We start from the raw sequence: 10,813 nt of genomic DNA on the forward strand, positions 1-10,813 counted from the left end.
ACATCCTGAATCCACATTTGCAGGGTACTTTCCATAGCTACTGTAGATATAATCATTAACAGCTCCCTATAGTCAACATTGAAGGTGTAGTAATCACTCTCAAGATTGCCCAATCAACGGACAATTTAGTAAGTGGGTAGATGCAAATTGTTGGACTTGTTTCAAAAATTTGTAATAAGGGGCTATTTGCACATTGCATTGGGGGGAAATATAACCCAATGGTATATGTTATAAAACATTTCACTGTATATACAAGCTGTTAAAATAGATGTGGGATATGATAGTGTTTTAAGGGGCTGATTAAATTCTGCCGAGAATAACGCAGCGTTAGCAGTTTTACCGTTAATACGGTAAAACTGTGCATAATTACCCTTAATACGGTAATTTCAATGGTGGATTTTTACTCATGGCTCCCTGAGCTGCGAGATGAAATCCAGGTTAAAATTACTGTATTAACGGTAATACTGTTAACGACGCGCTATTCACGGAAGAATTGAATCGGCCCTTAAGAGTCTTATCTATCGTTATGTATGAGAAAACTTCAAACTGAACCAATAATCTTGTCTGTATCTTTAAATGATCAAAAGATGGACACAACATAATCTCGCAACACTGGGGTGATGAGTTTAAATCCAACTCTGGTGCTATCTGTTAAGTTTGTATGTTTTCCCAGTGTTTGCGTGTAATGTGTAACCATTCTCTTTTGTAACAATTGCTGCTTGCTTTATTTTTATAAACTAAGTCAGCCTTGGTGGCCTCAGTAAATAAATTAATGCCACATAATTAGATGAAAGGAATTTTTATATGTTTATATTTTTGAACCTCATTATCCACCGATTACACTTCTGTTCAAGAATATCCACACAGGAAAATGCATATTTAATATCATTCATGTGCAATCTGCTCCAGTGTCTACTTTTCACTATAAAGAAGCATTTGGCCATTTGTACATAGTATGGTGTCTAAATAAGGGCCAACTGCTGTTATGCTCCACAGCTACATCAATTCTATTTTGTCCTCCCTCGTATTACTAGGTTTTCACTTTATGTGTTTTTATGAAACATTATTATACAGGAGTATGTTCATATTGTGATTTTGCAAGGACTGAGGTTGATTTCAGAGCTAGGCTCTGATTGGCTGATTTCAGTATTTAAGGCAAGGAGGGCTTAGTCTCCCTGTCGATTATAGCGTCCAGTCCTGCACTGTTGCTGACCTGCTCTGGATTCCTGTATTGCTGATTTACTGTTGTGACCCTCTGCCTGCACCTTGGACCTTGCCTGTGACCCTGACCCTTTGGCCTGTATCTTGGACTCTGCTGCTTTGCCTCGGACCCTGACCTTTGGCGTGTTATCTGACCATTCTATCTTGCTAGTGACCCCTGACCTCGCCTTACGTCTGACCATCCGTTTCCATCTTCTCAGCCTCCTGGCCTGCCTCTGAGGTAGTGTATTACGAACCTACACTACACCGGAGTGAAGTCCTGCGGGCATCCGAGTAACTGTGAGCGCGTAATGCTCTACGGGAAAGGCGGCTGCTATAGGTGAAGACCTCCGCCTACAGTTCTGCAGGTTCGTTATCTGACCGGCAGCGTAACAATAATAACACAATGTACAGCAAAGGTTGCTGGAGGAGACACATAATTCTGGAAGTTGCAGACAAATGATGAACTTGTGATAATAGAAACAGCCAGTACCAGGGACACAAGGGAAGCAGAATAATGGAAAGCGTTAGAGGCTGGAACTAACAGCAGAACACTGTTATTGGGAAAAAATCAATTAAATTCTGTGTCTTTAGTGGCCTGAACACACCCCTTCTAATGACTAAACATGTCTCTCTGGTTGCTCACCACACCCCCCTGGTGGCAGAACACACCCTTATGGCTGTTAGTCACACCCTTTCATGGAACCTTACTATTGTATTCCACTGGTGGGCACTGCATGACCTAGTCCAACGCTGAAACCGTGTATATATACAGACACTGATACGGGGGTCAGGTACCACTTTCTTAATATGGTCCTTTGTAAATATTTTGTTGCTACTTTTTGACTATGGACTAAAAGATGAAAATATGTTGCTACATTTTGGCATGCTGATTACATGGTGTGCCCCTACACACTAATTTTACATTTATCTATATATAAAGGGTTAACCTAGGGATAAATTGGCAGAGCAAAACAAGTAAGAGATAAACAAAACACATGTAAAAACAGATAAGTGTAAACCAGATTCCAATCTTTGATTTTTATCAAATATGTAGTTACACTATAAATGAGTTTCTCAATACTGCCCCTTGTGAATCAACTGTCAAGCTTGATACGGTGTAAAACAAAATATTCTAAAATATGTCCTAATTTGCAGAGTCACAGGACACAAAGTTTTGGTCAGTGAGTTGTTTAGTCTAAAGCCTGGGTTTGAGTAATGGGGATGCTATTAAATAAACAGAACTCTTAAAGGCCAACAAACAGTGACTAAGAATAACTTGGTTCCAGAAATATGAGGTGTAGGTTTAATGTAGCATAGACTTTTATAGAAGATTAATAGGGGTCGGATCAGGTTTGTGTCCTGAATTAGCAATAGTATTACTGTTTGCTCTTATGGATGGTGACTTAATTGCTTTAAAAGATGCTGAAAGTCGTTGTTCAATGGGTGTCTCTGTCAGCATTTGGTTTTCTAAATGGACCAATGGGCAGCACAGTAGCCTAGTGGTTAGCATTTCCGCCTCACAGCACTGGGGTCATGAGTTCGATTCCCGACCATGGCCTAATCTGTGTGGAGTTTGTATGTTCTCCCTGTGTTTGCGTGGGTTTCCTCCGGGTGCTCCGGTTTCCTCCCACACTCCAAAAACATACTAGTAGGTTAATTGGCTGCTATCAAAAAAATTTTTTACCCTAGTCTCTGTCTGTCTGTCAATCTCCCTCTTTGTCTGTCTGTGTGAGTGTGTGTCTATATTAGGGAATTTAGACTGTAAGCTCCAATGGGGCAGGGACTAATGTGAATGAGTTCTCTGTACAGCGCTGCGGAATTAGTGGCGCTATATAAATAAATGATGATGATGATGATGATGATGTTACAATTATTTCTTATGATGATTATGTCTCGCAGACTCACAGTTACTGCTCTTCCCTCCATGATGAGTTTTATCTCCTTCTCTCTCTTCCTTCCTTCTCCTGTTCCTTTTTCTTCACCATAAAAGTTTAGAGGGTGTTGTGTATATAATCATAAAAACAGCCTCTGCGAGCAAAACCATATTCATTTGCATCCGTGACATCAGTTAGCTGCAACTACTTGTATCCGCAGGTGTGTGGAGAGAAGAGGGTTTACTGGTGTTCTTAGATGTATTCTTGCCCTGGACGTCTTCTGCAATGTTTAGGATCCCGGATGCTATATTTTGGCCCCATGTTCTATAGTTTTTGCAATCTATTGAATGAACCAGGTGGTGGCAGCGTGAATCATTTTGTATGTCAGGGATCAAGTAATCGTCAGAGGATATTTGCTACTCGCCGCTGTCCCAGATGCAGAAAAGTATCAGGATTATCAGGGTAGATCAGTGATATGATACTTGTGGAATCCTGAATACTTTCATTGTTCCTCCCCTACCCCATCATGCTGCCAAGATGGCCACCAATGTCTTTATCCAGATACACTGAGACAGGCCTTGATGTGAAGTGAGTGCAGTGAGCTGGGACATAAGGTATCACACTTGCCTCTGCCTGGGCTTTGTTTAATTCCCGTCCGCCTTTAGATGTTGATTGGAGGCTAATTCTGGAGAGGGGAGACTGGGGTGGGGGGTGCTTGATATATATGCGTCCGCTGCCATCAGCCTCCCGGCTCTGTTCCTTGTGGGCAATATGGCTACTACTTTAAGCACCCTACTTCTCAGTGACGGAGCACAGGGTTACTGTAGAATGCAGGGAGCCGGTGCAGATGGGCAGCACAGTGGCCTATTGGTTAGCAGTTCTGCCTCACAGCACTGGGATCATGAGTTCGATTCTCGACCATGGCCTTATCTGTGTGGAGTTGGATGTTTTCCCTGTGTTTGTGTGGGTTTCCTCCCCCACTCCAAAAACATACTGGTAGGCTGCTAACAAAATTGACCCTAGTGTGTGTCTGTGTGTGTGTGTGTGTCTGTGTGTGTGTGTGTGTATATTAGGGAATTTAGACTGTAAGGTGCAGGGACTGATGTGAATGAGTTCTCTGTACAACTCTGCGAAATTAGTGGCGGTATATAAATAACTGATGATGATGGTAACATGCTTGCCTGATATTATTTTCAATTACATCCTATTCGTGGCCAGCACTGAAGTTAAGATTGCCTCGACTTTGACCAGATGTGACTTTCAGTCTGGGGTATAAATTAGACTGCCAGGTAAATGGCTTGGCGGAGCATGGCTCTCACCACAAATGTTAACATTACCCCCCTTTTGAGGAGGGGTCATGGTACCCCAATACCAGAGTTTCCGGGGATATATTTTGTGAAAGATTTTCTTTAACTTGTGCACTTGAAGCCTTATGCCTGGTCCTCAGGATCTGTATTCTGTTCCGTATCCCCTCCAGGGGACTAAATAATGGACTTTTTCTGAAACAAGAATTAAGTATCATAGTTGTAAACAGTGTTTCTATAATGATACAATCATTACAGTGGATGGTAAGGGAAATTCATAACTATATCTCATTGATATCACAGAATATTTATTGTTAGGTGCAATATTTATTTTTAATAATACCTTCTAAAACAATGGCACTCTTCTTAGATATATAGACATGGCAGTCCCAGTGCCACAGTATAACTCACAAGCTCAGCTGTTTTGAAATGTGCAAAGAAAATAGGTGCTCAGAAAGTCCCCCTGGTGTGGTGACTAATATTAAAACCTATCTAGATAGATAGATAGATAGATAGATAGATAGATAGATAGATAGACATTGAAACAAACATATATAAAACATTCTGAGCAAATAACCGTAATACTTAAAATAAATATTGATCTTTATAGATTACATATCAACATATTAAAATCATATTACTGAGACTACAGACAAATAAACTCAATAAGGTAAAATTCTCATCAAAGTGCCAAAAGGCAATATATATTAACTGGAAATGTCTCTAAGTAAACAAATTCAAAGATCTTAATGAGCTCACAGTTCAGTATAGAACATTTTCTTATAGTGTCTTTAGCTGAAAGGTTAGTAATATTCTGTATAGCAGGAGAGAAAAGAGAAGCTCAGAGTAGGCAGCTTGATTGTACATGGGTACAGAGTAGCACAGTATTGTCCTTGAATATTGATGGATGTAGGAGGCAGAATAGCCCCAGCAGATTGTACAGTGTGGCAAACATATAGGAAACTCTTAATATTGGCAATTTAGCAGAGATTATCTGCAAAATACAAATTAAGGAACAAAATGCATCCCCTTAAAATTATAGGACGAGACCCAATGTCTTGAGGCTCAGAAATGGTGCAAATTTATGATTTGATTTTTACAGTTAAAATGCTGTATGGCCTTAAGCACAAATTGGAATGCCCTTAAAAATTAGCTCTGGGCACTGGCGCACCGACTCCTTGCTTGCCAAGGAACTCCTTCTATTTGACTAACCTATTGGTTGGGGCAAATTTTAGCTCTTCCACAAATGCCGCGTTCCTTCCCTGTGAACCCATGCACTTTGGTGGAAACTGATGCGCAGCTGCGCAAACAGAGCCATCAAAGAGGATTGTTTGCGTATGGTAATTGACCTCCTGCGTCACATGTATGCTTATTTGTTGATTCTAAGGGCCAGATTTACGAAGCTGCGGGTTTGAAAAAGTGGGGAGGTTGCCTATAGCAACCAATCAGATTCTAGCTGTCATTTTGTAGAATGTACTAAATAATTGAAAGCTAGAATCTGATTGGTTGCTATAGGCAACATCCCCACTTTTTCAAACCCGCAGCTTAGTAATTCTAGCCCTAAGACTTGACAAGAGATAGACATCTTTTGTTGCTAAAAAATAAATATCAGTAAATACAGCAATGATTTACCAGTACTGGATTGAGTAAGTCGATTGCATAAATGAGATCTTCATTGGAATTTTTTTTTTTATGCCAAGCACAGTAATATTATCTGCTTGCATTTCCAATCTGTACAGTAGATCCTCAGTGAAGCTCACACTCTGCTATATAGCTGAATAACTGACTCTTCAGATGGCTTACACTAGGCAGCCACTCAGCACTGGTCAGATTTACTCCCGACAGGCAGGAACAGGTGGCTGTTACACAGCTTAACCTTGGAAAGCCGACCCTCCTCCCTGAGCCGGGTATTAATCTATTTCCACTGCTGTGACAGATTCAGGAAGGGTTAATTAAAGAACTTTTAAAAGCATGGCGGAATGTGCAGGTGAAAGGGTGGGGAGAAAAATGTGCTGAGACAGAAATGGCAGGAAACAGCTGATACTCAACTCCAGGCTGACGTCAACCCTTACGCTTTCCATTCCTCTGCGGGAAGACAAGATTAATATCTCTGTTCTCCTCTAGCACGTTTGTTAACTGCAACATTTTAACAGAGGTTGCTCATTGCTATCAAGTTACTAACCAGTAACTGGCAATGGGTATAATTTCTCTGACTAATAATAGGACGAACGCCTCAGAGTTATGTAACACTGAGTATATGTAGTCTGATTTGCTGGGCACAATGACACAATACGTTAAATGAAAGGAAGCCATTTTGTTGGATTAATCAATATTCAATACATTTAGAACCAGCGTCTCATGCGTCATTGATGTCACTAGTGAATTGACGTGCTGCATTCTTATGCCACAAAATGGCTGCTCTCACTGTGTGTAGGTGATTGTTGCACTTTTAACTGCTAGTATTGTTTTCAAAGCATATGCTTATTTATAGTACATTTTAAACCTGACCATAGCATATTTAGGGGCATATTTGATATAAAGGAAAATTGATTTGCCCCATATATCAAGGTGGTACATCCAGCGATACGGGAAGCCTTTTTACTGCTGTCAAGATCCTTCTGATAACAGAAGAAAATTAATGAAAATTTCCTTGAATAAAGCACTTTTTCAACAGAACTTATTTTTTAAATATTTGTTTTCATCTTTTTATCTATTTTTTTGAATTTTTTTCTTTTTACTTTACTCAATTTTTTTATTTTTCATTAATAGAATTCTAAATCGGCGCTTTCAGTCCACTGTACTCACTTGCCAGATCAGGTACGCACAGATCCCCTGAGACTGGAAGGACGTTAACCCTTACCGCTCTGTGCCAATACCACAGAGGCAGCAGGAGTATTGCTCTGCTGCCTCAGCAAGAGTATATTCATAAATTGCGGCGATAACGGCTTGTTTATATCTGCAATAAGCACCAATAAAAATATATCTCATTGTTATTGCCATTGGTTAGTAAATAAGACCCTTAGAGTTTATTATAAACTGTGCTCACCATTTTATATACAAGAGTGACTAGAGAGAAATTCTGGGCAGGTATAGTATTCATGAGTATTAATATGTGTTGATATTCCATGTATTGCATCCTAAACTCCCATCTTAAACAGGCTTCTGATTGGCTCTGAATGATCATATGAGATTACACTGAGATTACTTAGGGTTACAGGCCAGCCCCCACCAACACATTTTGGATTACTCATAAAGTTGAGATGAGTGTTTCAGAACACTGGGTGTTTCCACAAAAGGTAGCGTTCTGCAGCCTGAGTGCCAGCACACTTATTTAATGTATGCATGAAGCATTCTAAGAGATAAAGCACTATCTTGTGACAGTGGAATGGCAGGCCTCAATGACCACAATGTGTCACTACTTGGTTTATAGTATGCTGCGTGTTTCTACATGGAGAAATATGTGTGCATTATAGCAGGAAGGCAAAGAGAATGGGGTAAATTTGCGCAAATTATTTCCGCAAAAAACGTTATGTAACTGTACAATAAAAATTGGACTTTGAAAACAATTTAAGATTTTTCAAAACTGCATGCCAGATATGTGGAGGGTGTGAGGGGCTGGTATTATAGTATTCTGCTGTACACCTGCTTCCTGATCCATCGGACTCTATGTTGATACTTTGTTTTGCCAATAACTGTGACAACTGCTTTTGAGGTTGTATTGGGGGAACAATCATCTGTCTGAGCTTTATCAGTCTAGTTAGTATAAACATACATAGGTCAGACAGTGTCCATTGCCTTCAGTAACATGTTCTATTTTTAAATACAATCAAAACAAAAACACAAATGTGAAGATCTTAAGGAATGTCCTTGGAATACACATATGTCTTATTCAAATGAATGTCTTCAGTGTCTTCAGGACAGACAGCTTACGTTAGGGTCAAAGTATACAGATGAAGCACTGAAATTCTAAACCCATAGAATTTGTATCATTGCTGCAGAGAGAGGGTAAACTAGATAAACAATCCATTCTCCGTTACAAGTGTGTACAGAATGGAGACGTGGAAAGTAATTTTTAGGCAACTTTGGTACTCAAACAATAGATCAATTGATTCAATGTCTAATCAGTCATGGGAAAATAATATTGAACATCATTTACAATGTAAAAAACAGCTGTTCTAAGGGGTAAATACAGATTTTGACCGGCTATGATTTGCGCAAATGTGCCTAGATTTCTTCTGGGTTACACAGGTTTGTGGCCCAAAAAAGCTCCATTAGCGGTGGAGCTAATTCCCCAAGAGAAGATGACACTGTGAACCGGAGGCCTCCAGTGGCTGAACCCCCTGCAGCTATGTACTGAGAACCATCAATCCATTCACCTCCTGTATTAATGAGAGTTACTCTACAAATGAACAGAGACTGAGGTACAGGAGGGAAAGTGACATATTATCCCTCAAGCTATCAAGATATACCAGGCAAAGAGAACTTATTGTCAGGCTCTGTTACTGCGATTAGTTACTAGTGCCAAACGAACCCTAGTAGGCTGGGCACTCATCCCACCTTGGCCACCAGTCTCAAAGAGGCACATTGTGATATTCTTCAACTGCACCAATGACAACAATGGCTGCAACATTAAGTTAAAAACTATGAGCTTGATTCAAGTTAGTGTATTGTCGGTGTTTAACTTTTGTGTAGTTCAAACCTAAACGTATCTTAAGATGATAGTGGGAAGTACCTATGCATCAAATGGTGTCAAACGCTACTATATGCCCACAAACAAAGCCTCGTCAGACACCATATAAAGCTGGGAGTTGAAGTTAGCATTGCAAAGTTTGACACTTGTCATACATTTCATATTACTGCTAAACTTGACAAATTAAAGTAAATGAAAAGCCCCAGCCTGGGGAAGAAGCTCCTGGGCCTAGACAACACAACTTTAGTCTAATTTCAGCCTCCATGGTGCAGATTGTGGTGGATGGGCTGCACTATACTTCCTGCCACCTATCTGAAAAACTATGTCTCTGTGAGCTGATCACAGAGAAGGTCAACTCTCTTCTGCAATACAGTTCTAGAAATAAAATTTGAGGTGCGCAACATCCTCAACAGCAATTATATGGGCAGAGAAAATAATGACAATGCCCACCTTCTTTCATCATTTGTAAATGCACAAATGTAATAACAGACAGTCAAAAGTACCACACAAAACTATAGACATATGTAGTTGTATATACTGAAATTGTGTTGAAAAATGTCTGCCTATCTAGCTCTCTGTATTAAATATGTACGTTTTGAAAACACCAAATTCTATATGTATGTCTGCACCAGTAAATTTACTATATTAATCATTCTCCATGGCAACAGTCTAACATTTGTACATTTCTAGCAGGTGACAGGATTTGAAAAGGTTCCTCAAAGACAATCTATAGGAGCACCACAGACATGCAAGGGGGACCGGTGGTGGACCCATGGCGTCTTTAGATCTGACACCTCTGGAGTGCACAGTGTTGGCCTGCAATGATAGTGAATAAGTCCAGGGTGTCGGAGGAATTGATACGTCTGAAAGTCCCCTGTCAGAACAGAACAGATGCCATCAGGAAGTTAAATATCATCTCATACTACACCCATTGACTAGTATACATATCAAATGTTGTGAAGTATTACATGTAGCTAAAGCATGATTGAAAAAAATTAAAAATATTTAATAGTCCTTAATGTCATCAAGAGCTAATCCATTGCCATGTGCGGAAAATGTTGGGTTTTTTTACTTTATTTTACCTTGAATTATATATTTTGCAAAAAATACATTATATACACATCATAAAGCAATATAATTATTCTGTCTGCAAAAGAACAAAATCTGTACAGTTTAATATGAATTTTCTGTGCTTATCTCGTGAAGCAAATAAAATTACAATGCCTTGATATTTCAACATAGTGCATAAGCTTGCACTTTATGGGTAGAGTAGATACTTATTATTTCCAAATACATTTGCCACCTATATTTACATTTTCAAAGCAGTATGGAATAAAGTAATAGCTATTACATTTAATAAATAGGCCTCATTCCCTTCAACCAGCTCCGTCATTAAATTAATTGCAGCAACATTTTATAAATAGGCCTATTTCCCTAATAATCAAAAGCGTTTATTTAATAACCAAAACATTTAGTAGAGATCCCATATTGCCTTAACAGGCCCAACAATATGTGGATAGCCCCAATAACCCCACATTACATTGCTTTCCCCACATTTAATAAAGAGCCATTACATAACATTAACACCAGACTATAAGTGACCAGAAGATTTATGATTGTAGAACATAACTGTAATGCTTTACTGCTCCTCCTCTTTGCTTATTTGATCATTTAATCTCCTACAAAGATTATGGTAGAAAACCACTGGTATGAGCAAAGTATTCAGAAGTTGCTCACTTTTT

This window comes from Mixophyes fleayi, chromosome 5, assembly GCF_038048845.1.
Source record: "Mixophyes fleayi isolate aMixFle1 chromosome 5, aMixFle1.hap1, whole genome shotgun sequence".
NCBI classification, from domain to species: Eukaryota; Metazoa; Chordata; class Amphibia; order Anura; family Limnodynastidae; genus Mixophyes; species Mixophyes fleayi.